The 25,632-nt window shown below is 43.0% G+C and overlaps 1 protein-coding gene and 1 long non-coding RNA gene across 39 annotated transcripts in view; one reads left to right on the top strand and one right to left on the bottom strand.

Moving 5' to 3' along the window:
- Positions 1-25,632, bottom strand: part of SIPA1L1 (signal induced proliferation associated 1 like 1) — a 463,818-nt gene that overhangs the window by 346,974 nt on the left and 91,212 nt on the right. For 28 of the 38 annotated variants that reach the window (XM_073895439.1, XM_073895442.1, XM_073895454.1 and 25 more), the window contains exon 1: positions 14,293-14,352. The exons of 3 other annotated variants lie outside the window; for them this stretch is intronic. The gene's annotated coding sequence lies outside the window, so the exon portion shown is untranslated. Of the gene's footprint in view, positions 1-13,933; positions 14,208-14,292; positions 14,353-14,976; positions 15,079-25,632 lie in introns of those variants that run through there. 7 more of the 38 variants (XM_025869762.2, XM_025869765.2, XM_073895466.1 and 4 more) reach the window with 3 other exon arrangements.
- LOC141373180 (uncharacterized) lies at positions 15,222-24,177 on the top strand. Its single transcript, XR_012378885.1, has 3 exons — positions 15,222-15,316; positions 19,272-19,459; positions 23,486-24,177. It is a non-coding gene; the product is annotated as an uncharacterized lncRNA (long non-coding RNA).

The raw sequence follows: 25,632 nt of genomic DNA, 5'->3' as shown, positions 1-25,632 counted from the left end.
AGTGTTCTCCAGACTAAATGTCCTTGATGAATTGTGCATTAATTATTTAATGCTAAGCTCCTTAAGTATAGAACACCGTACAACAGCATCTCAGAGAAGTATCAGGAGAGAGAACTCAGGATGAGTTACTCTAACCAGAAAAATGGCAGTGAAGGAAGTAGGCACAAAAGGATGAGAAAGACAGATAAAACTGGAACTCGGGGCTGGTATTGCATCACAGGGGATAAAAGGAAAACAAAATAATGATAAGGAGAGTGATCTGCAGGGAAGAGGGGAAGAGAGATAAAGCTACGGGTGAGGACATTAGTGTTTAATGTTACAAAGAACCAACGTGGAACATGAACAATGGCTCAAGGAAGTTGGAATAGTTGGGAAGAGAAAGCAGAGGCCCACATGAAGGCAGACACACAGTCGTGGAGAGGCCAGAGAAATCAGATAAGCAGCAAGGAAGAGCCCTAAGAGAAAGGTCACAAAAGCAAGCAGAAGAGTGTGAGTTTGACGCGGTAAGGTATTGAACCACTTTAGTTCCCTGAGAGGGGCACACATACCTAGGAGGTCCTACATTAGAAAGAATGATCAGACAGGATGGCCTAGACAGGGGACAGGAGGAGGCGAGGGCTGACAAGGGAGCCTGCTCCCGCCACCCAGATACAAAGGTCAAGGCTCTGTCCTAAGACAGTGGCAATTAAAGGAGGAAAAGTTGAAAACAAGAATCAGTTCTAAAGGAAAAAAAAAATTAAAAAAGGCAGTGCTTGGTCTCAGACCAGACCAAAGAGAGAAGAAAGGGAAGAATCGGGAGATGACATCTGAGTGCTATCTGGAAAATTCAAGAAAGAAGCAGGCAAGGCTCAGGCAAGGGGAGGCAAGATCACTGTGCGCTCTCAGGCACTGAGTGCATCTGAGGATTAGCATGGGGGCGGGGGGGGGGGGGGAGGGGGCAGGGTTCTTTGTGGAAGCGTCACAGTTCACCCCCTGCTCCACAACACACATGGCAGCTCATGGTTTTGCTCTTCTCTGGTTTGAGTCCAAAATCTGTACATTACCACCAAAGTTAAAGTGCTTGAAAAAAAGCTAAAGTGTTCTGATAGAGCTAGCTGAAAGAAGTCAGCCACAAAAGACCACAAATTGTGCGAGCCCATTTACAGGAAACATCCAGAGGGGGCAAGTATATAAAGTGGATTAGTGGTGGCCTAGGGCTGGGGACAAACAGGGAGTGACAGCAAAAGGGATTGGAGTTCCTTTTGGGAATGATAAGATGTTACAAAATTGTTTATGGAGATGGTAACACAAGTCTGTGGATGTATACTTCAAATGCAAGAACAATATAATAAGTTAATTATAACTCAATAAAAAGCGTTACATAAAGGAAAAAAAAACCAAGAGTGCATAAACAGATACTACAACTTCAGAAATGAAGAGCCTATCTCCCCAATAAAAATGGTTACTAGACTCGAGTGCAAATAAAAAGCCATCAGGCAATTTGGAAAATTCTAAAAGACATTTTAGAGAATCTAAGTAAGCTGTATTCCTTCTAGGGGAAAAAAATTATTAAGCATGGAAAAGACAGAGATTTAAATACATAGATCCCTTTCAAAGTATTTCTTACAACTGACCTAAATTTCCTAATATGTACTTCAAAAGTAAAGACAGGCTGGGCTTTTTTCAGACAATTATGTTAAGTGATATTATAATAGGTACCTATTGTTCAATTTCTTACAAGCTGAAATAAGATAATGTATAGCAAGTCAATTCAATGAAAAGCAAAAGGTTATGTAACTTAACCATTACTGAGCAGATGGGTAAACTTATTTTATAAATTTGAGGACCTGAAAGAAGAAGAGAGATATCCTCTTGCCTGCAATATACAAGAGAATATCCAAGTCATTTCTGCCTCCACAATATCCTCTGAAACACATGGTTCCTGAGGCCTCCTTGCATTATTAAAGCCACTACCGCTCTCATGACGCTGAACACCGAGCACACTTACTTCGACGTCATTCATCAACAGTTACACTCACTACATGCATCAGGCCCTCACAGGCACCCTTAGCTTCTCTTCTAAATCACATAACCTGCAGTGGGTCCCCCGCTGATGCCTGACGGAATCCTGCGCACCAGAGAAGCAACCCAGGAGGGAGGTGAAGAAAGGGGCAGTGCCTCTGTGCAAACCGTGTGGCGCGTGAAGAGCCGAGAACCAAGAACATACACCTCTGGATGCTCCTAAAGCAACATCAGATTGCTGGCAAGGTATCAATCATCAGCAAAGACAGCATCTCAAGGATACAACTATCTACCACAATCTCTAAGGAAGGACATTTAATAAGTTCCAAACACCACTGATTGAACTATAAGACTGATGCTCTCAACTTTTTCGCCTGATCTTAAATTTTAACTCATGGGGTCAAATATGTATTGAACGTAATCTCACCTGCCTATAACAAAACTCGGAGTATTCCAAAAACCTAGGAATATACAAACAGGTATTCTGAGTCAAGAAACATGGAGAGTGGTCTCTCTAATAAATCTGACCTATTAGACCCTATTTGTTAACTATGTAAGTCATGGAAGCTTCAAAGGACAAAGGCTTTGAGAAAGGAAAGAGCTGGGGGTTTTCTACTATAATATCCTCCCACCTAAATAAAATCCCTTTGGCTCCCAGCGATGTTTATTAAGGGGCAAGTATGGCACCACAGGCCCACATGGTGCTGCAGGGGCTCTGCACAAAATGAAGCCATCTGACACCCTGAAGGAAACCAAAATACCAAGTTCTCCCAGAAGCTGCCCAGGAATCACTGAATAAGAAAGCAAGCTACTCCATCTATTGGGAAAGAAAACCAGCCTTTGAAAGGCCAGTGCCAACTTCCAACAATACATTCTGGCCGATGGCCTATGACTTAAGTAGTGCAAAAGAGACCACAAAGTACCTAAGATGGTAACCAGTCTACTTTCCAGAAATAATACCACCATTACAAGACATAACTTTAGAAGTTTTAACTTTTTTTTTCATTTGATGTCAAGAATTCTGGGAAGGGCAAACACTTTCCCCATTTCATAGATGAGAAAACTGAAGCCCATGAAGGTTAGCAGACCTGCCAGGCGCCAAGCTGACTTCTCTGCTTACATGTCAACTGCTAGCTTATACCCAGCATATACAAACCAGCTCTTCACCCCCACCAAAACCTCCTCCTCCCGTCTTCCCCATTTCAGGGACTGGCCCCTGTATTACTCCACTTGCTCAGGCCAAAAACCCTGCTGTTCTCCTTGACTCCTCTCCTGCTTGCTCTCCACATCATCACAGCCTTCAGCTGACGTAAGTCCAGAATCCAGCCACTTCTCATCATCTCCACTGATCATCATATCTGACCCAGATTATTGCTAGAACCCCCTGAAATCTCCCTGCTCCACCTTAGTCACCCCCACATACATACTTTATTCTATTCTCTGCATAACTGAGTTTTTGCTTTAAAAATACGTCAGATCAAACCCTTCGTGGAAAGCCCTCTGGTGGCTTCCCATCTCACTCAGAGCTGTTCATTGCCGTAGACCCAGAATGAGAGCAGTATCTGCCATCTAGAAGGTGCTCAGTGAATACTGCTTGCTGATTAGTAAACAAAAGAAAAATGGCCAAATTCACAGAGTCAGGATTACATAAATCTTCCAGTGCTCTCGGTAACCATGAGACCACATTTACAACAGCAAACAATCCACATGGGAAGAAATCCTTAAATCTTACTTTGAATAACTGAACCCTATCACACATTATCAATACTATGTTGAATTTCTCATGACAAATTAATATGAAAATATCATTTTCATTTTTAAAAAGCCACGAAATCTCACACTAAGTTACCTGAATATTACAAATTTGGCAGCATGGACTGCCAGCTTAATTTTCACAGCACTGGTCCTCAGATCAGTGACTCTTCTGTATTCGGTAACATGATGGCGCCGTATCTCAAGACTACCACACACATTAATGACAAGGGCTCTGAAAGACTCAGAAAACAAGCACCTAGAAAAAGGGGTGGTGAACATTTCTAAATCTCCCACCCTAGCACTATACCAATCATCTGAAACAGGAATTAAGTTTCTACCATATTACAAGTCACAGCAGAAAGGTGAGATTCAGAACTGTCTCCTACCAGAATTACAAAGACTCTCAGAGTTGAGTTAAAATGTTGATTGTTTTCAGATCAAAGTGAAATTAATGCTAAAATTATCCACCAACACAGAATTTTCTCACTAATATGTTTTAGAGTTAGAAACAAATTCTCTGAATTTCTTTCTTTAGTTCTTTCAAAAACATTTCTCCTATCTGCAAAAAGCCTTCAGTCTCACTAAATCACAATAATAAATTCACAGAATGTTAACAGTTGGCCTTAAAGGAAACTTAATTCAACCTCAACCTTCTTCCTCTTACAAAGGAAAAGATATTTGGTCTCTAAAAATGTGAACAATAACACTTGCTAAATGAGTGAATGAATGAAGATCCAAAAAGGATATATGACTCCTTTAAGATCTGACAATGGAAAAATACAGATTAACCAAAACTAGACATGGAACAGACGTGGAAGTAGAGGAAACCAAGACTTGAAAACCTTATCTGGGTCCTCCGGAAAAACTTAACCAAAATTCATTAAAGCCTGTTTCCTTTAGTTCTGTTACTCAGAAAAGCACTTGATAAAATAAATTTTGCCAAGACCTATCTCCTTGGAAACCAAAAAGGCAGAACTGTCTAGGGTTTCTTTTCTCTTCTATACAAAGACTATTTAACACAGGACTATTTTCATAATAAACTACAACTGTTTTGCATCAGTAGTGAAACAGGTGGCCTTTAACTAAAAGAAAAATCAACCAGATGAGAGGAACAGAACACTGAAAAGGACCATATCAATCACTAGAAGAGTATCTGCCACATGAGGGCAGGAACCATATAGTCCCTCGTCACTAAGAGCAGCCATTGGCATTAGAGTGCGAGTCAATAAATACTTACGGGATACATGAGTAAGTTACTCCTTAGAGATTCACCCATGTAGACATAAATACCTTTGGTTACCACTAAATGAATCTTTACTTCAGGCCTACTAAATGCAAGCATACTACATTTTTTCCTCCACAACAATTCCCCCAATGTCCCTTCAAGTAATACACTCAACCAAAATTATCCCCACAGTTTTATTAAGAAGGTAAGAAAGTATGTCTTAAGTAGCCTACAGTACTTACTAAAACAGCGACTTAATTTGCTCTTCTGGTTCCAATCTCTCATTCAATTCATCCCATACAACCCAGCCAAGTTTGTTTTCTCTCCTTTGCACATCTTAGAAAAGAAAACAGTGCTGTGGCTAACTATTCTATCCTTGTATGCGGCCTACTGCTATTCAGGGAGCAGATGGGGAAAGGCAGAGTCTACTGGAATGGAGTAGGAAAAGCAATACAGTGTCAAGGAAAACAATACCACAAGTGACAGTTCTTATAATAACTGATACCACTGAAAATCTTGAGATCACCCCTAGCAGCTTTCATGAAGGACCTCCCGTCACACTGCAACCCAACTGACACAGATGGTTTGGGGTATTTATATCCAGTGGGCTACACATCCAATCTTCAAGGTCCATCACCTTTTGGAAGCTTTCCCAAGCCACTGGAATAGGTATCTGTGAAGGTACTTTGCAAACCACGAAGGGCTAGACACACAGCTCTCCACTAGCTGCCAACTGAGAGCCTTGCAAGCATTCTGCCATTTAAATCACTCTACCTCATTCTTTAAGAGTCTGATCCCCTCAAAAAAAAAAAAAAAAAGAAAAATTCTGTGAACTGTTTTCTCAATCGTCAACTTCTCTATTCTCTATTATTTAACACTGAGAATAGCATCAATTAAAGTAAGTGCCTTCACACTTCCAGATTTCAAGATATTACAAAGCTAGTGTAATCCAAACAGTTGTAGTACTGGCATAAAGACAAACAGACCAACAGAAGAGACAGCCCAGAAATAAACCCTTGTGTCTGTGGGCACCTGATCTTCAACAAGGGAGCTAAGACCACCCAATGGGGAAAGGACAATCTCTTCATCAAACACTGTTGAGAAAACTGACATTCACATGCAAAAGAATGAAGTTGGACACTTATCTTACACCATATACTAAAATTAACTCAAAACGGAGTAAAGACCTAAACACAAGAACTAAAACTATAAAATTTCTAGAAGAAAACATAGGGGGAAAGCTTCATGACACTGGCTTGGCAATAACTTCTTGGATATGATGCCCAAAGCACAAGCAACAAAAGCAAAAATAGACAAATTTTAAAACTTTTGCACATCAAAGGAAACCAACAAAGTGAAAAGGCAACCCACAGAATAAGAGAAAATATTTGCAAATCATACACCTAAGAGATTAATATCCAGAATATATAAAGAACTCCTACAACTCAACAAGAAATCCAGTAACCCAATTAAAAAATGGGCAAAGGACTGAACAGCCATTTCTCCAAAGCTGATGGACAAATGGTCAATAAACATATGAAAGATACTCAACATCACTTATCGCCAGAGAAATGCAAATCAAAACCACAGTGAGATCTCACCTCACGGCATTAGGATGGCTACTATGAAAAACACAGAAAATAACAAGTGTTGACAAGGATGTGGAGAAACTGGAACCCTTGTGCGCTGTTGGCGGGAATGTAAAACCACTGTGGTCTTACAACTACTATGAAAAATTGTATAGAGATTACTCAAAAAATTAAAAATTTTAACTACCATATGATCCAGCAATCCCACTTCTGTGTGTACATTCAAAAGAATTGAGGGCGCCTGGGTGGCTCAGTCAGTTAAGCGACTGCCTTCAGCTCAGGTCATGATCCTGGAGTCCCGGGATCGAGTCCCGCATTGGGCTCCCTGTTCGGCAGGGAGTCCGCTTCTCTCTCTGACCCTCCCCCCTCTCATGTGCTCTCTCTCTCTCAAATAAATAAATAAAATCTTAAAAAAAAAAAAGAATTGAAAGCAAGGTCTTAAAGATACATTGGCATACTCGTGTTCATACCAGCATTATTCACAACAGAAGAGGTAGAAGCAACCTGAATGTCCATGAATGGATGAGTAGACCAAATACTGTCTATACATATCATGGAATATTATTGAGCCTCGAAAAAAGGAAATCCTGTCACATGCCAACACGGATGAACCTTGAGGACATTATGCTGAGTGAAATAAGCCAGCCACAAAAAGACAAAATACTGCCTGATTCTTACTTATATGAGGTGTCTTAAGTAGACAAATTCACAAAAACAGAAGTAGAATGGCAGTAGCCAGGAGAAGGGGAGAGTATGGTTTCAGATCTGCAAGATGAGAAAGTTCTGGAGGTCTGTTTCACAACAACATGAATGTACTTAACACTGCTGCACTATATACTTAAAAATGGTTAAGATGGCAGTGCCACCATACAGATACCAAACTGGATGTACATGTTCTACCTCCACTGCAGGAGTCTAAGTAGCCCGATCCTTTCAGCTGTTGGCAGGTATTTCCAGAGTTTTTTTCCAAGTTGTCTTTTTTAGTCAATGGGACAGCATTGAGGATCAGAGGTTCCCGTTCTCACCCATTCAAAATGAAGCTTCCACAATCCCCAGTCAGCTGCTCTCTGGCTTAAGCCTACTACTTGTTTACCTTATTGTCAAGCATAGGTTCAAAAATGATATAAAAACGATTGTGTTCTCAAGTGGGTGGAGGAAAAGCGTAACAGAATCATCCATTGAGTTTTTTCACACCACCATCCACCTGATATCCAACATGCTGCCCCGGAGAAAAGCCCCAGAGTTCACAGGGATCCCCTACCCTCTCCACGCAAGCACTCCCTGCTCCCCCAAACACACATCCACCCCAAACCACTGAAAGCCACTTTTTTTAAAACATTACCTGGGAAATGACCTTCAGAATAATCCCACTGAAGGTAATTATTTGGCTGACATTCTTGAACTCTGAATAAGCCTTTCCTGTGAACCCTGTAGCTCTCCATAACCTATCATTTACCTACTGAAACATTTTGTTATGCAATTATTAGACCTCATTTCCTATTACAAAGGATCAGCACTAAGATCCTCATTAAAACAAATAAAGTAACATGGAGACGCTTCAAAGAACCACAGGCACCTCACCAACTGATAAAGAGACAGGGGTTAGGAACCACAGTCAGACCCCGCCCCAAACACAGGCACACACACAGCACACTCTCTTTACATAGGAGATGTCAGCTCCTCAGGAATTAGACAAAGTATACACTGGCAGAATCTTCTGAGGTCTTCCCCGGGGCAGCCAGAACCAGGCTTAGGAAGAGGGAGGACATCCATCAACCACACATCGACCCGCGGTACAAGAGTAAGAAGAGCCCTGTGTTTCTACAGCCTTCTGAAAAAAAGCAGTTTGGTTCCAACAAGTCATAAACTTACATTTCTTGCAAATATCTGGGAAAATACTGCTTTCCACTTTTTTCCTAGATACACATAGGTGAAGCAAGCAGTAACAGTCCAATTGGGTGAAAATTTTAGGACATGCAACTAATTTATAATGATACATCTTAGAGGCATCTCCTAACAAGTACTGTCTCTTCTTGAAAGCGTGAGATACCACAGTTCGGTTGTCAGTTGCTTCTCTAAGAGCATCAAGAACCACAAAGAAACCTGTATTATTTTTACCTAAAGACATCTCTTTTTGGTAATGACAAATGTGTTTAAAAAAAAAAAAAAAAAACCTGTTTTTTCTCAATACACCTTTAAAGGTTTTTAAATTGTTTCATATCTGGTCAAGTTGAGATTTTTAAGAACCTCATTTTTAATTTGTAATAAAAAGTTTACAACTTGATTTTTTCAAAAAAATCAACAAACGGCAAGCACCCATTAATAAAGGTCTTAAATAAAAAAAAAAAAGTTGTAAAAACCAATAGTCAATCAATTCTGGGAACCGAGACTGTTAAAGGGAACACAAGGAGCTCACAATATATCCAACTAGAATACCTATCTAGGTGAATACTCTGGAATATGAAGGAAAAAAAAAAAGATAACATAGGAGCCGAAGGAAAAGACTCAAGTCTGGATTACAGAAACATAATCATTCACAATGAAGGTCTTTGCTTTTTATTTCTCACTAGCTGTCTTCTGAGTAGTTGAGAATTCATTCTAAAAGGAAGCAAGACCCTGAACCACAAAAACCCATTAATGATGATACCTATAGCTTTGGTAAAAGACCTCATGAAAAAAGTAGAAAAGAGAAAATAACCAGAATTAACTATTGTATCTGCAAAAGGCACTGAACCCAGACCTGCTTTGGGGGAGGGCAGAGGAAAAAGAATCCAGTGGTGGCCAAGGCTGGACGTCCTGTCTTATCCGCTCAAGTCACCTCTGAGTGACCCCTGTGCTTGTGCAAACCAGAAACCCTGCCTCTCCAAGCCGGCACACTCCAACAGGCATCCAGGCTCCCGCATCTCCTGAGCTGAAAAGAGGGAAATCTAACATTATGTAATTGCCTGTTTCCCACAGTTTAAAGGGAGGCATACTATAATCCTAATTAGTGTGAGAAGTCAGTGCAACATGACAAGGAACAAATTAGAAATCTAGAGACTAGAAATTCTCATCCCAGACCTCCAGAGGCAGAGAGCTGGGGCCTCACCTGACTCTGCTGCACACCCGCCTAGGCGCTGTTATGTCCTAGGGTCCAACTAAAAAAAAGCTCCTGATGTTCCTCCATGTCCTTTCAGGGTCATCCCTCTTGATCTTCAAGAAAACACTCATGTTCTCTTTACTCTCCCCAGGCCAGAATAAAAGGAGAAAATGGATGTGCCCTGGCCCCTACCCTCAAAAGATATACCCCAGTGGATTTTCTTACCCTCGTGATCACAAACCCAACCACACTCATGTTATTCCCTCCCTCACTCAAACCGTCTGTTTGACAGATTCAAAGCAAAGGGAATTTTTCCCATGCTTCTGACTCACTCCAGAGCTCATCAAAAGCCCACCAAAAGAATAAAAGAGCGATTACCTAAGGATAATTAACTTAGTTCTAACCTTTGGAAAATAAAATGCCATACAAGTGTGAGGGCTTTGTTTTGCCTTTTCTTTTTTTCAATTAGCTAGACACAGGAAAAAAACAAACAAAAACCTAAAAACAAAAATCCAATGAGGTCAATTTACTTCTTATGCCAAAAAGTAGAAGTGCCGTGGATAGGTTGGATTGTCAATCTCAAGTGATCGTGGAACACCTACATTTTAAGGAGCACCGGATATGAAACAAGACACAACTTTTTGGATAAGCACTGAAAGAATAAGATACCGCTCAACCCCCCCAGAAGGGAGAGCCCCCCCCTCTAAAGGGCAGTCGCTGACTGGCAGGGATATTTCTTCTCTCCTGGCTCAGATTACCCTAGTGGAAGGGAGGGTGGTGCTATGTAAATCAGTCACATCTTCAACAGGAAGCTCCTTCAATATGTTCCTTTTTTCTGTGCAATTATCCCTCCATCTGACCCATCCCCCCTCCAAGCCCCATCCCCTGGTAACACTTACATGTACACGTAACTGAAAGAGAAGGTCTACAAGTTGCCACTATTCCAGAAATAAGGAAGGGACAATCACTTTCTTTTACAAATGAAAAATGATATTAAGGGAAGAAAATGGTAACCTTGAACAAATTAAGTTTGGCTTCTCTAAAGAGCGTACAAGTACCTTATGCTCTGAGTTAATAAGTCTATCCCCCAACCCCAAAAAGGTCGGGGGGGAGGAGCCTAAGGCTTACCATGTAGATATTTTAACTAAGTCAATTTCTTTTTCCATACTTTGTAATTTGAGTAACTCTAAAGCTTACTTACCAAACACTACATCAATACTGTTTTCAAAGCTCTTCAATTTTTTTTTTCCAATCTTAATGTTGATTTTGTTTGCTTCCTTAGGTTTTGCTCATTTAGATACTTAATAAACACTGAACACTTGCGGGGGGGAGGGAGTAGTAAACGAATTTTAACATATAGACTCAAAAAAACAAAACAAAAACCAGGAAACAAAGGAGTACAGTTAAATCTGGAAACCTGCCTTCCAATCACTGCCTGATCACTAATTAGTTCTTCTATAACCTGCGACAAATCACTTCAGCTTTCCGGGCCTCAGTTTCATCATCTGCAAAATGGAGAAAATGGGCCAAATGATCTAAATTCAAAATCCCTTCTACCTTCAACAATCTATGAATCTGTTCATCAAAAAGAAAATGCAATTGCAAATAAAACTTTATGATTTCATACATATTTTCATACTTTCATACATATTTTCTCATTAATTCTTGCAGCAAAGCTGTGAAGCAAGCATTATGCCCATTTTTGCTGAAAAAGACAGTTTTTCAGAAAGACAGTTCAGAGAGGTTTGATTATTTTTTAAGATCCCATAGCCAGAAAATTTGAAACCCAGAACTTCTGAGGGCAAATAATGGGCTCCCTTATTTCAGAAAACAATAAAAATAACTGATTGCCTGCTATGCAAAACCTTTCTGAAGGCAGGGTACCATACCAGGGTACCATAACCCCAAACTCAGAAAAGTTACTACATATGGCCCCACTGGACTATAAGTTCCATGAAACACACTTATTCACCGCCAGAACCATGGAGCCCAACAGCACACTTCCCGGATAGAGGCACTCAGTAAATAACGCCTGACTCACCATAAACTTCAAAAGGTTAGGAATATAGTGATATTATGGGGGTAAAGGGGGACTTTTTTCTGAATTTCAGATATGAGCTTCTGTGATCTGCATCAAAAGGAAGAAAGAAGCATTCTCTATCAGAGATCTAGTTCTCCATCAGAGGGATAAATATATTTGTTTTCCTCTGACAAAATCCGATTTCATCAGTGAACCAAAAATCTCCAATGAGAGATGTCACCTGGAAATCTTCAGGATATCCATACTTTATAGGTGCACTGCTATGGACCAATAGGAATAATAACACAACCATGAGGACTGACAGGAAGCACATAATTATGTTCTCACGAATCACTACATACTTGCCCCTAAATTGGAAAGATTCAGGGAATCTGTATTTTTACACTTTTCCACCTCTCGTGGTGCCTCTGTTTCACAGCTCAAAGAGACAGAAAACGGACTTTTATTGAAAAACTCAAACGGCAATTTAACAGAACATATCCATTACTCAGAGTCAACCAAGATCCCCCAAAGTTTACAAAACCACTAAACTCAAGCAATCTTCAATCTATGACTTCAATAAAGCTACATGAAGATTTTTTTAAAGTTGTTTAAAAAGCGAGGGGTAGGGGGGTTCCCTAAAATTACTCATGTAATTCAAATCAAAAGCAAAGTAAGTAAGTATGAAAGCCAGAAAATAACAGTGAAAGGATAGAGTTAAATGAATCTCAGTACAAAATCTAAGTAAGGTGCTTTGGATTTATTACCAAGAGTTCAAGTCAACCTTGCCACAGGATCCCAACGTCTGCCTGACACTTCAGATCTAAAAAGTTCTATCAGAATTGCAATTTCAAACAGGAGGAGCAGTACCAGGAACTACAGAGAAGCTAACAGCAACACCTACTGACTATCTTGAGCCACTTGCCAAACTTGTTCTCTCAGTCAAACTAGAGAAATCTAATGATAAAGTCAACTTCAAAAGTCTTCTACTTAAGCATAATGAGATAAGAAAATAAGTTGTCACCCACATAAAGCCATTCATCCCCAAAATCTCTTATTTTGCCCCTAACCATTTACAAGCAAATCATCACCCAAGTCATTTTAAATGCACTGTTAATTGCTGATGCCTCAGTACAAGTAATTTATTCCATGGGAAAAATGTTAATATTAATATTCTTGTTAATAACTGGTATGTCATCTAATAGTTGGACACATCAGTGACCATAAACTGCTTTACATAAACCTTTCATTTGAGACTACTGCTGTTACCACTGCTCTACATTATTCCCATCAGGTTTTTTTTTTCCCCCATCCTGGTAAAGGTGGTTTAATTGCAGCCTTCAAGAAATGAAAAAGAGAAAAGTGAAAGTCATTAAATCAGGATTATATAGAAAATTAATACTGTTACTAAACTGGCTGCAGAGGACGATTCTATAGGACTTAATCTTGTACTTTTCCAAAAAATTAAGTCGGAGAATCTTTGCCTTGGACGAATATTCCATATGAGAAAAGAAGAGAAAGTTGACACTTAACTCCCACAGAGTACCAGTATAAAAACAATGGGTTTAAGAGTCTGAGTCAGAGTTTCAACATGAAAGACTTACTTTATAGAGGAAACGCCAACCCCAGTTCATCCAGATAGACCTGGAACCTGATGAAAGTCGACACCTTTACTCTGAAATTTGCATCGCATCACTGGCTCCCAGTTTAGAAATATAATCGTCCAGCCGGTAGTAAGAATTTCAGGGAATGCTACCTCTAAAATACCAGGAAATTTTTCAGGAAAAATTAAATTAAGGTAAACGCAGTCTCTAGGAGCCGTCAGTCCCCAAATGCTTCCTTCAAAAACGAATACCAACAACTCAATTAAACATCTTCCCTGAAGTGATCCATTTCCCTTGTCTCTAGATTTAACAAACGGTGAAACCAGATGAAATTTCAACCTGCCTAATATGATTACTTGTCCACCTAGAAATGCCATGAAGCAATAGGGAGCCTCGCAAATTTCCTTTAGGGTCAGAAGTTGGAAACAGATGAGGCTAAAGAGGAAAAGTTGTTTTTGAGGCGCCCTCACGCCTCCCCAGCCCTCTCGAGGTTTACTTGCTCCAACGAAAGCCGGTTAGAGCATCCCCGACTTTCACTGCCCTCCCCCTCAGAACCCCGGGAGAGAAATTAACCACCCGCGGGCAGCGAGCTCCCTACTCCCTTTCCCATGATTACAACCCTCGGCCTCTCCTTTCCAGCACAGCCTGCAAAGCGCTCACCCAGGTGACTGAAGGTGAAGGGTGCCGGGTGACGACGAAAACAGCCGGGTGGGCGCAGCCACCCCGACGGGGGCGCGGATCTCCCGGCCTCTCGCAGAGGCGCTCCGCCGGTAGTTATGCAGATTCGGATTCCGAGGTGCGTGCGCGCGCGCCGTGCGCGGTGCAGCCCGGACTCGCCCCCGCCGGGCTGCGCTATCAGCACGCCACCGAATCGGAAATAAAACTTTGACCGGTCTCCCGGTGTCTGCTCCCGGCCCTGGACCCGAGCCCCAGCCCAAAACGCGCTGGGGGAGGGGGGGCTGTCGACAGTCCTGCACCCCCGCTCCCCTGCCCGGCCCCAGGGCGCTGGAGCCACTTACCGCTCAGCCCGGCCTCCCGGTGCTGCCGCGCGTCCGGGGTGGGTCCGCCGCGCGCTCTCCCTGGGGAGAAAGAGAAACCGTGTGGACGGTCGGCGCGCGCTCACTCGCCGCCTCCTCTGCGGAGAACGGCGGGCGGCGAGGCCGGGCCGGGGCGGGCGCCGGGCGGAGTAGGGCCCGGGGGAGGTGGGGGCCGAATCTGCCCCACTCCCGAGCCCGGCTCCGAGGGGGACCCGGAGAGCAGGCTGGAGAGCAGCCGGCGGGGGCCCGCGCTCCTGGAGTGGGGGGCGGAGGTGCCTCTGTCCCCGGGCATCAACTATTGTCTGGGCGTCCTGGTCCCCGCTCGCGCCGCCTCCGCGGCTCAGCGCCCCCCATCCCGCCCGCCTGCCCCCACGAGAAAAAGCTGGGGGTGGGGGCCGCGGATAAAGCGGGTTTGGGGTGGCTGGGGGTTTCGGGGTCCAGAGGTCGGAGGTGGGTGCAGGGGAAGGGGAGGTGCGTGCCGAGTGGGGGAGGGGACAGGTAACTGCCGACGGGGGTGGGAAGGCCCGCGAGGACCGGTGAAGGGGGAGGAAATGGAGAGGGAGTCCCGGAGGCGGGAAGGGATGGAGTGGCTGGGGGGCGGCCTCTGAAGCCCAGACCTGGCCCTCCCCGGGGACCCTCCTCCCGGGAAGTCGGCGCCGCACTGACTTTTTCGCTCACTCGCTCACGCACGCACTGAACTCGCTCACAAAGTTGCCGGCGGTGGCGGCGCCTCACTCGCCCTTCCCTCCCCTCCACTCCCTTCGCCTCCCCGCTTCCCCGCCCCATTCCTTCCCCTCCTTCTCTCCCTCCCTCGGCAAGTCTCGGGTGAGATCACCGCTGGGCTACTCAGCACAGCGCGCAAATCTCGCGAGAGAAGCGGCCGCTCAGCCCGGCCAGCCCGGGAAGTAGGAGTTGGAGGAAGGTGGGGGACCGCGGAACTCCTAGTTGCTATGACGACGGCAAAGCCCTGGATTCCTGTCTCCTGCAGAGAGCCAAGGCAGCAAACGTGGGTGCAGTTTTCATCCTGCCCCCTCCCTTGCCCGACTCCCTAATGGTGCGGAAAGCGAATGCTAGAAGCGGGAGGAGGATTTTTAAACCTATCTGAGAGGGCATCTGTAGACCAACGTCATGATATCTGGCCAGATTTGGCAAATGAAGCTAATTGTTTTGGGTTTTTTTCGCCAGAGGTTCTGGGGGAGATTTCTGCCATAGAAGCCAGCACGTATCTCTACCCCTAAATTTCTACCATATATTCACTCCTTCAACCTACCCGTCTAATCTCATCCCCCAACCACTTCTCCACAGGCTCCCTCTCTCCTCCCTTCCCCCGTCCCCACCTCCCCATCAGCACCACCAGATTGGCCTCCTTGAGGATCTGCCTTATTCATCTTTGTGTTCTCAGCGCCTCCACAGGCTTGGTACATAGTAGATATTTACTTAATGTCTGCTGGGGGGGGGGGAATGAGTGCAGCAGTCTGTAAGTGTCCTCAATACCTTCCTTTCATCCTACCCTGTAGAGTATGTACCTACTTAGGCTTAGAATGTAAGTTTTTGCTCCACAGCCATATTTCATTACTGTCTGTGTGTTTCTGTTCACACAGAATGTGTCTTTTTCCGTAGAGTCCTTCCTTTCTACAACTTTGTCTCATAAAAACCCTGGGGTGGGAGGAGTTTAGTTTTGTTTATTTTTTTTTTAATCACTAAGCTTTTCAAATGCCTTCAAACCTACTGCAAAATGCTGGTAAGGATCAAGATGAAATCTTTTCGAGCCCTCTTTATTCTTTTAATTGTAGAAACTTTTCTTTGGGGGTTTTAAATAGTCACTGCCTAAATAAAATGGATACTGTGAATAGAAGTGAAGCTTCAACTTTAGATTTCAAAGGGGATGAGTGAAAAATAAATTCCATGGTATGTGAATTATGTCTCAATAAAAAGCTAATAAATCCTATCCCGACTTACATTAATATGAGAAAACTGTGATTTAATTCAATCCCACAAAACTAGAAACCCATGAAAGTACATGAAGACTAGGCTTTAAGTTAAGACTGTTTAGGTCAAGTGCAAGCTTAAATCCTAGGTTGATGAAAGTTTTTACGTTAGAAACCTAAGTGAATACAACGATTGAAAAGCACTGGACAACTTCAGAAGACTAGGTTTGAGTTTTTCTGTGTCACTCATAATTGAGTCTCCTTGAGAAGTCATTTAATCTCTGATTCTTCATCTGTAAAATGAGGGGGTAGCCCAGATGTGAGGTCAGCTTTAAAATTCTGTAGCTCTATGCCTATAAAAATTTCTAATAAATAACATATTTTCCTTTTACATAATAAATAAAATGAGTGTTTCATTTTATAGGTCAGTTTCACAAAGTTTAGCTAAGTGTTGATGAGTTGATTTTAAAGTTTCTCTTGTCTCAACTGTAAAAACAACAAAAATATTGACCATGCTACAGTAATTTCACAGGGAATCCATTGTTCATGATTTGTTTTTACACTAACTCAAAACAGATTCCTTATTTAATAAATATGCTAACTCAAACCAAAGACCTAAACTGAATATATCCACACCCCCACCAAAATAACTGTAAGGAAGGAGGGAGGGAAAGAAGGAGAGAAGAAGGAGAGAAGCAAGGGAGGGTGGGAAGGCAGGCCTTAAATTCACACACTGGTGTTTTTAATATAACATTTTTTACAAAGAGGAGTGCCTGGGTGGTTCAGTCAGCTAAGTGTGTCTGCCTTTGGCTTAGATCATGATCTTGGGGTCCTGGGATAGAGCTCCGCGTTGGACTGTCTGCTCAGCAGTGAGTCTGATTCTTTCCCTCTCTCTCTCTCAAATAAATAAAATCTTTTTTAAAAAAATTTTTTTACAAAGTAACTCAATAGAGCATCACTATCCATCCCGTTGATGTGTATTTAGGAAACATCTTTCCCAGCATAGTTCACTATTGTAAATCAGCTGTTCATCTGCTCTGGCTCAACTTTTAACATAGTTTTACCCATAAAGGATGGCTGCCAATCTGTATGCACCAGCACCATACAATTTCAAGGCCACCTGTTTTATGACTCCCAGATAGCTATTTGATAACAATTGAAACAACTGACCCAAGTGCTAGCCAAATCTATTAACTGTATTCAATGCTATGAGGCTCAAGTGTGGGTATTGGCCTCAGATTACGAAGGTAACCTCCCTAACCTTCAAATAGAGTAGAATAGGAGAAATTATCTCAGGGACCTGAAACTGCTCTTTCAAGGCCCTGGGCTACTATTTATCTGTCATTGGTGACAGAATTTTCACCTATGTTTCTGAAGGAGATAAAAGGTGAAATCCACCAAAGCTGTAGGTTCTGATTACATGTTTTCTGACTCAGTCACTCCCTCTGTATTCTCCTTGGCCTTCTGGGGCTTCAAGATAGCAGAGAAGAGGCAGCAGAAAAGTAAAAGGGGAATACAGAGTTTGCCAAACACCATTCCTGCCTACTCTCCCTGGGCTCCTCTACCCACCTCTGCCTAACCCCCTCCCACACATAGGGATGTGTAACCTTTCCTAGTGATAAGGAGAACATCTAGTCATTTCCTGTTCCTCCTTCCCTATTCACTTCTTTTTTTGTTAGAACACAGTTGAATTCATTTCCCTCTGGTTATTTATTTCTACACAACAAAACACCCTAACATATCTGATATGGACTGATTTTGACACAGAAGCCTACCAAGGAAGCAAAATTGGTATTTTTTTAATATTATAAACATCAATTCACATTTGCATGTTTTTCAGTTAGAGTCTAGTTTATTCAGCCTATTATCATCAATTCAGAACTTCCTATTATTCACTATACATCTATAGGGAAGTACTAACACATATGCAGAAAAATTACTCTTAACTCTTAAAAAAGACCAAAGTGCTCCCAAATCATCCAAAATTAAGTTATAGTTAATGCTGTCTCAATTTTAGGGTTTTATTGTTTTAGCCCTATGCAACTTGATTTATCTGAATACTAGATTTCTTAGAACAGTTCAGTCTCCCATCTGCATGATAATATTTATCACATGTTTAAACACCAACAACTTTATAATCAATTCACATTGCTTAGCAGAGCTACTACACTTCCTTGTCCACTCCCCCACTCTTCTAAAGGACTATTTCACACCTTCTCCCCCTTCATCAAACCTCTGGCTTATTACTCACAGCTAACGACCTTGCTTCTTTGTTGGTAAAATAGAAGCAATCAAAAGAGAACCTGGCACACACTCGCTTCCTGCCACTCTAGATACCAACCCACCTGTACCTGTCCGCACATACTCTTCTGCCCTCCTGCACTTGTGATGAACTCTCAGAGCTCTAAGCTAAGACTAACCTCTCCCACTGTGTACTAGTCCCATCCCCTCTGACCCAGGGACATCAATTCAGTAACTGCCCCTCTCTCCTGCATCAGGAAATTTCCCTCTCTACTGAGTCATTTCTAAGAGTGTGTATGTATGCTGTAATATCTGCCATGGTGAAAAATAAGACATTTCCTAGAGTCCATATCTCCCTCTACTTCACTTTACCCCTCAAATCTTCAAAAGATTTTGCCTTGCTTGCTGTCTTCAGTTCCTCTCCTCCATTCTCTTGAATTGCCCCCACCAGTCCAGGGAAACAGATCTTCTCAGGGTCCTCAGTGACTGCCTTGTTGCTAAATCCAGTGGTCAGTTCCCATCCTCACCTCATTTGAGCCCTCAGCAACAGAGAAAGGTTGGTCACTCTCATCCTTGAAATACTTTCTTCATGTGGCTTCTGGGCTAAGAGTCTGTCTTGGTTCTTGTTCTAGCTTTGTGGCCTTCTCAGGCTCCCATCTCTCAACTCAGAAGTCCCCAGGTCTCTATGGACATCTTCTCTATGTGGTCTCTTACCATTCTGTGGTCATCTCACCAGTCTGATGACTTTAAATGACGCCTATATTCTGACTACCCTCAAATTTACATCTCCAGTCCAGATGCCTCCCTGAAATCCAGACTCATACATCTGTGAAAATTAATAAAGGGAAACCTCCCTAATGTGGAGTCCAGAGGCTAGAAGAGGGAGTTCTACCACTCAACCTCAATCACAGGAACAATCGTCAATTAGAGACTCCAATGGAAGTGTCAATTACACACCTCAGCAGAAGAATCCTCAACAGGTAAGGATAATCAGTTACAGGCCCCCAGAGGGAAAAGATGAGCATTGCATCTCCTACACGAAATTGGCTACCCCTGCAACTTGGCCAATGAGAAACCATCATCACCTTGAACTCCTGCTTTTTTCCAATGGGTTTTCCTTCAAAAGAAGTCCCCCTAACTTCCTCCTTCTTCTCCATAAAATACCATCCTTCATTTGTTGGACTGGCCTCTGGTTTTGCCACAGCATGCATGTCCTGAATGCACTCCTCCATTGTTTCTGAATAAACCCATTTTGCTGGTAAAATAGCTGACAGTTTTATCTTTAAGGTTAACACATCCATCTCCTATTCAACATCTCCAGCTGGTTGTATATTAGGTATCTCAGACTTTACAAGTGTAAAGCTGAAAAGCTCCAGATATTCCCCCAAAAAAACAGTTCCCTCCTGCAATTTTCCCCACCTCCATTAAGGGCACCCTTCCAGAGATTCAAAGTTTTTCCTTCAGAGCAAAAGTCGTGGGGTCATCCTTGACTTCTCTATTTCTCTCACATCATATATCCAGACCATTAGTGAATTCTGTTGGCACTTCCTTCAAAATACATGTAGAATCCAATCATTTTCCACCCACTGTAAGTCTCCCTGCTTCAAGCCTTTTCTCACTTGGATTATCACAATATTCCCCCTGTTGGTCTCCCTTTTTTTTTTTTTTAAGATTTTATTTATTTATTTGACAGAGAGACACAGCAAGAGAGGGAACATAAGCAAGGGCAGACGGAGAGGGAGAAGCAGGCCTCCTGCCGAGCAGGGAGCCTGATGCAGGGCTCTATCCCAGGACCCTGGGATCATGACCTGGGCCGAAGGCAGACGCTCAACGACTGAGCCACCCAGGCACCACAGGTCTCCCTTTCTGATCTCTCTGTTCCTGCCCTTCCCCTCAATAATTTGTTCTACGTACAGGACCCAGAGTGTGGAGCATAAGTAAGTTAGATCATGTCACCTCCCTGCTCAAAAGCCTTCAGGGCTTCTCATGTCACTCAGAGGAAAAGCCAAAGTTCCCATTCTGGGCTAGAGAAATGTATTCTCTGACTTCCATCTAGAGCTCTGACTTCAACTCCTTCCTTTCTAACCCCCCCAACCCGCCCCCTCAGCCACAGTGGCTTCTCTCTGTTCCCAAAATACACCAGACACTCTCCTGCCTCCAAGCCCTGTGTTTGCTGTTCCCTCTGCCTGGAAAGCTCTTCCCCCAAATGCCTGTGAGGCTCACTCCCTGTTCAAAGGTCATTGTGTCATTTGCCTGCTTGCTCCTGGTGCTCTCTCTTCTTAATCCTGTGTTGTTCTCCCTATCTTTCTTTCTTTCTTTCTCTCTCTCTCTCTCTCTCTCCCCCGCCCTCGTTCATAAGGTGAGATCTCTGAAAGCAAGAGTTTTATGTCTGCTTTGTTACTTCTGTATCCCTGTATTCCCAGCACCTAGAACAGTGCCTGGCATATATACAATCAGCACTCAATGCATGTCTGCTGAAAAAGCAAGTAATGCTGTTTTAAAGACAAAGTAAAAGGGCTAGCAGAGTACAGGAGGCAGACTAATTCCCCCCTAAGATGTCCATGTCTTAATACTAGGAACCTGTGAATATGTCACCTTCCATGGCAAAAGGGACTTTGCTGATGGGATTAAAATCTGGAGATGATGGGAAACGTGCCTTACATTATCTGAGTGGACCCAGTGTAATCACGAGTTTCTCATAAGAGGAAAGTAGGAGGATCGGAGTTAGAGTCACAGGAGATAAGACCATGGAATGGAAACAGAGTCAGACAGAGATCTGAGGATGCCACACCAGCAGCTGAGACAATGGAGGAAGGGGCCATGAGCCAAGAAATGTAGGCAGCCTCTTGAAGTTGGACAAGGCGAGGGAAAGAGATTCTCCCCTAGAGCCTTCAGAAGGATGTACAGCCCTGCCAACAGCTTGACCTCCAGAACTGCAAGAGAACAAATTTGCATTATTTTGAGCCACTAAATTTGTAACAGCAGTAAGAAGAAACTACTACTCAGAGTGTAAACTCACTGAAGGCAGGACATGTGTCTCGTTCATTCTTAAGTCCCTACTATCTAGCACAATTCCTAACATAAGGAAGGCACTCAGTAAATGTTTGTGGAAGGAAGGAATGAAGTTTAACAGCAGAGAAGAATCAAAGCTCCCATCCTGATGGAGTGGCGGAATCACTTACCTGGTGTCACCTTGCCTCAGAAAGGGAAGAAAGCATCTTGCTATGAGGAAGTCTCCTTGAACTTTTTGAGCCATAAAGATACAGAAGCAAGGAATAGGGAGACAACCCAGGGCTTAGTCACCAACGTCAGCTACAGAGAATGAAGACAAGTCACAAGGGGCCATGTGGGATATGTTAAGGAGTTTGGCCTCTCTTCTGTAGGCAATAGGGAACCATTGAAGGATTTTCAGCAAGGCAGAGAGATATATTCAAATTTGCATTTAGGAGGTATAGCACACTTACCGCATGAAACTTAAAAATCCATGGGTCAGAAAAGAGGTCAGAACTAGAGTCATAAATGTGGGAGGCAGTAGCTTATAGTTGCTGACATACTGCATTTAGATAACATTTTAATTAAAAGCACTCTCACAAATTTTCTTTCCTTCTCATAGGTATGTTCTTCTGAGACATATTCCATTGAGCTGTTCATGCCATTCCTGGTTTTCTGACAATTTTCTTGCTAACATGAGTTCAATAAAAAACCCAGAAGGAGTAAAAGTTCTGGCTCACCAACCCTTTTGACCTTTTTCTACATAGGCATCAACACATACTACTCCAGCCACAACTTTTTTTTTAAAGAAACCTATCTTCTCTGAACCATTTCAAAATTTTTTATTCATCCCTCCAATAGTACTTCCTTTCAGGAAGCTCTTTGCACTGTTTAAAATAATGTGAACATTTTCTTAGGAGCTGGAAATTTCCTTCCAACTAACCCCTGTCTCTTTATTCCTTTCATCAGACTTCATGGTTGAGAATGTGTCAAGAAGGAAGGTGGGAAAAAAAAGGTCTTTCTCCACTTCCTTGTCTTTTTAAATCCCTAGAAATGAAAAGAGGCTTGCTCATGACTTGGAAGTGGTGGGCTGAGGCCTCCCAGAACCATCTGCCTCCTTTCATTGCCAGCCAGAACCAAGGCGACATTGACAAGAACCCAGGAACTGAGGGAGCGTCTGAGTTGCACCTGCCCCACGGGATCCAGGGAGAGTGCAGTGAGATTCTCCAGAGGTCACCCTTTGCGTACTACCGGGTGCAGGAAGCATATGCAATTAGGGTGTCTGCTTGTAGACATACCAAAGAGCACGATTGGCATGTTAAAGCCATCATAGCCTTTATTTGAGGGCAAAGAGGAAAGAATGACTATGCTGATAGCTCAAATATGTTTAGGATCTTAAAACAGCTCATCACTCACCCGAATTTTACAAATCACTTTTCAGAGATGAAGTTTTTAAATGTCTCTTTCCATTTCATTTGTTCTTTACATTTGAGGGGTAGCGATAAGTTCACTTACACAGGTATAAGAAATAGCCAAGGCCACTACCTGTCATCTTTTACTCATGCTACAAATACCCAGTGGAGTGGAAGAAAATCTACTAGACCTTGGATTCTGACTTGGATTTCCAGATTCTAACTCAACCAGATCAACTGTAACTTTAATACATTGTTTAATTTTTTATTTCATTTTTCTGGACTTCTATTTCTTTAAATGCAAGAGGAGAGGACTAAGAGAATGTTAGAATTATGTTAGAATATATTCAAATTTGCATTTAGGAGGTATAGCACACTTACCGCATGAAACTTAAAAATCCATGGATCAGAGAAGAGGTCAGAACTACAGTCATAAATGTGGGAGGCAGTAGCTTATAGTTGCTGATATATTGCATTTAGATAACATTTTAATTAAAAGCACCCTCACAAACTTTCTTTCCTTCTCATAGGTATGAGATATAGTAGGTATAGTCCATCCCTTTGGACTAAACACTTATATGTTGCCACATTCACCTCTTTCAGGTGTCTATATGCTCCTGGTCAAGAATCTGAGGTCTGGGCTTTCGTTTCTGAACAGAAAAAGTTCCTGAACCTCCCTCCTTTCTCACTGGTCTTGCCCTTCCAACTACGGTCTTCACCTGCCCCTGGCCTCTCCTGCCTCCTACCCACACCCCCCCGCTCCACAGCCCCATCTCAGATATCAAGGGCCACCACCACTCATGCTGAAAGTTTGGAGAGGGGTATAGACTCCCAGACAATCGTGCAGACGTGTGCTGTTGCGCTCTCGCAGTTGGTGCTGCTAGAGTGGATGTCATTCTCGCTTGTGGCACAACCAGCCCGTACCAGCGGCTCTGCTTGGCAGCGGGACTCTTGGGACTGCTGCTCCCACCGCCCAGAACCGCCAGCCTCTACTCCCTGGGCTGCTGGGCAGTTACACCTCCCTCGTGCCGCCCAGAGCACAGTTCCTGCCAAGTAACCGGGGACAACTTGAAGATGCAGGATTGGCCTAGAGAATCCTTTCAAATTCCCCCAGCTGGGACTGTACTACAGGAGCAAAAATGAAAGTGTCATACCGACAGGTGTTCACCGGAAAGCAGTTCTGCATGTTGGAGTCAGACGGACCTGGCCTCACACCCCACCTCCACCTCCATACTTGGTAGCCTAGTGTCTTTAGAAAAAGTTATTTACCTCTCTAAGCCTTGGTTTTCTTGCCTTTAAAGTGGTAATAATAATCATGATTGGTTTTTTTTAAAGATTTATTTATTATTTATTTATTTATTAGAGAGAGAGTGTGCATGATCGGGGGGGGGGGCAAAGGGAGAGGGAGAGAGAGAGAGTGAGAGAGAAGAAGACTCCTCACTGAGCTGCGAGCCCAACTCAGGGCTTGATCCCACAACCCTGAGATTATGGCCCGAGCTGAAACCAAGAGTCAGCCACTTAATTGACTGAACCATCCAGGTGCCCCATGACTGTTTTTTAAACACATGGTTGTTTAGAGGATTAAATAACATGAATTTTTTTAAAAAGTATTTTACTTTTAAGTTACCTCTACACCCAACATGGGACTCGAACTCACAGCCCTGAGATTGCTGTGAGCTGCATGCCCTACTGACCAGACAGGCGTCCTGAGATAACACACAGTTGGTTAGACTCTGTAGGTTGGCTACCTAAAAGCCTGGCAAAACCCCCTTTTCCCTCCTTGCCCTCCATGTCTTTCCAGATTTCTTGAAGCCTTTAGAACAAGCTCACATAAAACAGGGACTCTTCTGAAAACTCTGAGTTCCAAAACATAGGCAGAAATACCAATGCAGAAATGTAGAGATACAGTACCCACCAGGCTCTTTGCATCACTCACCTGCTCCTCTCCCCGCATTCTCTCTGCACAATGCCTTCCTTACTTGTTTTGGTCCACATAAGGAAAATACCTCCCAGATCCCCCAGATTCATTCCAAACTCAAATATGTCCCAAGTTTGCAAAATACCTGGAGAGAGAAGGACCTGCCTGACCCAGCTCTGGATCAGGTGCCCGCCTCTGATCAGCTGTGGCCAGGAGTGTGGGGACATGTTGCATAAAATGGCATGGAGGAACCATGACAAGACTGCAGTGGTGTCAGGCCCCAGGAAGAGGGACAGCAGACCACAGTTAACATGCAGGGTGGAGGAGTTTCGTGAGAGGTATACGACCAGGTTTCATCCCTTAAGGAAATTATCATATATGGGGAGCCGGGAAGAAGATAGAAATATTAAGTCTTTGATTAAGTTTAAATTGATTTTGACACTAAAGGGGATAATGAACGAAAAAAACCCAAAACAATCAACAGTGGTGGAAGAAATCTTGTGTTTTGACGTCCAATCAATAAGGCCCTACAGCTCTCTCTGGAAGACATGGGCTCCTCAGGACTTTCTGCCCTTACAAAACTCTAGGCTTCACCCTTCCTTCTGCCTTGGAAGACAAGATATAAAAACACTTATTCAAAATAAAGGATGGGTAGGGGACAGGTTTTGTCAAACAGGGCAACTATTTAAAGTGGGATCTTTCTGCCCTGGGCAGGAATTAATGGAATTAAGCCATGAAGGGGGATTTACTATACTGCACACAGTGAAAGAGGCTACAAAATAGGATAAGACAGGATTAAGTAGCATAATTAGAGCTTATGGAAAAGAGATCA

This window comes from Callorhinus ursinus, unplaced genomic scaffold (genome assembly GCF_003265705.2).
Source record: "Callorhinus ursinus isolate GAN/ISIS: 27379988/994484 unplaced genomic scaffold, GSC_fseal_2.0 scaffold8, whole genome shotgun sequence".
NCBI lineage: Eukaryota > Metazoa > Chordata > Mammalia > Carnivora > Otariidae > Callorhinus > Callorhinus ursinus.
The sequence above is the reverse complement of the archived record's forward strand: the minus strand, read 5'-3'. Positions and strand labels throughout refer to the sequence as shown.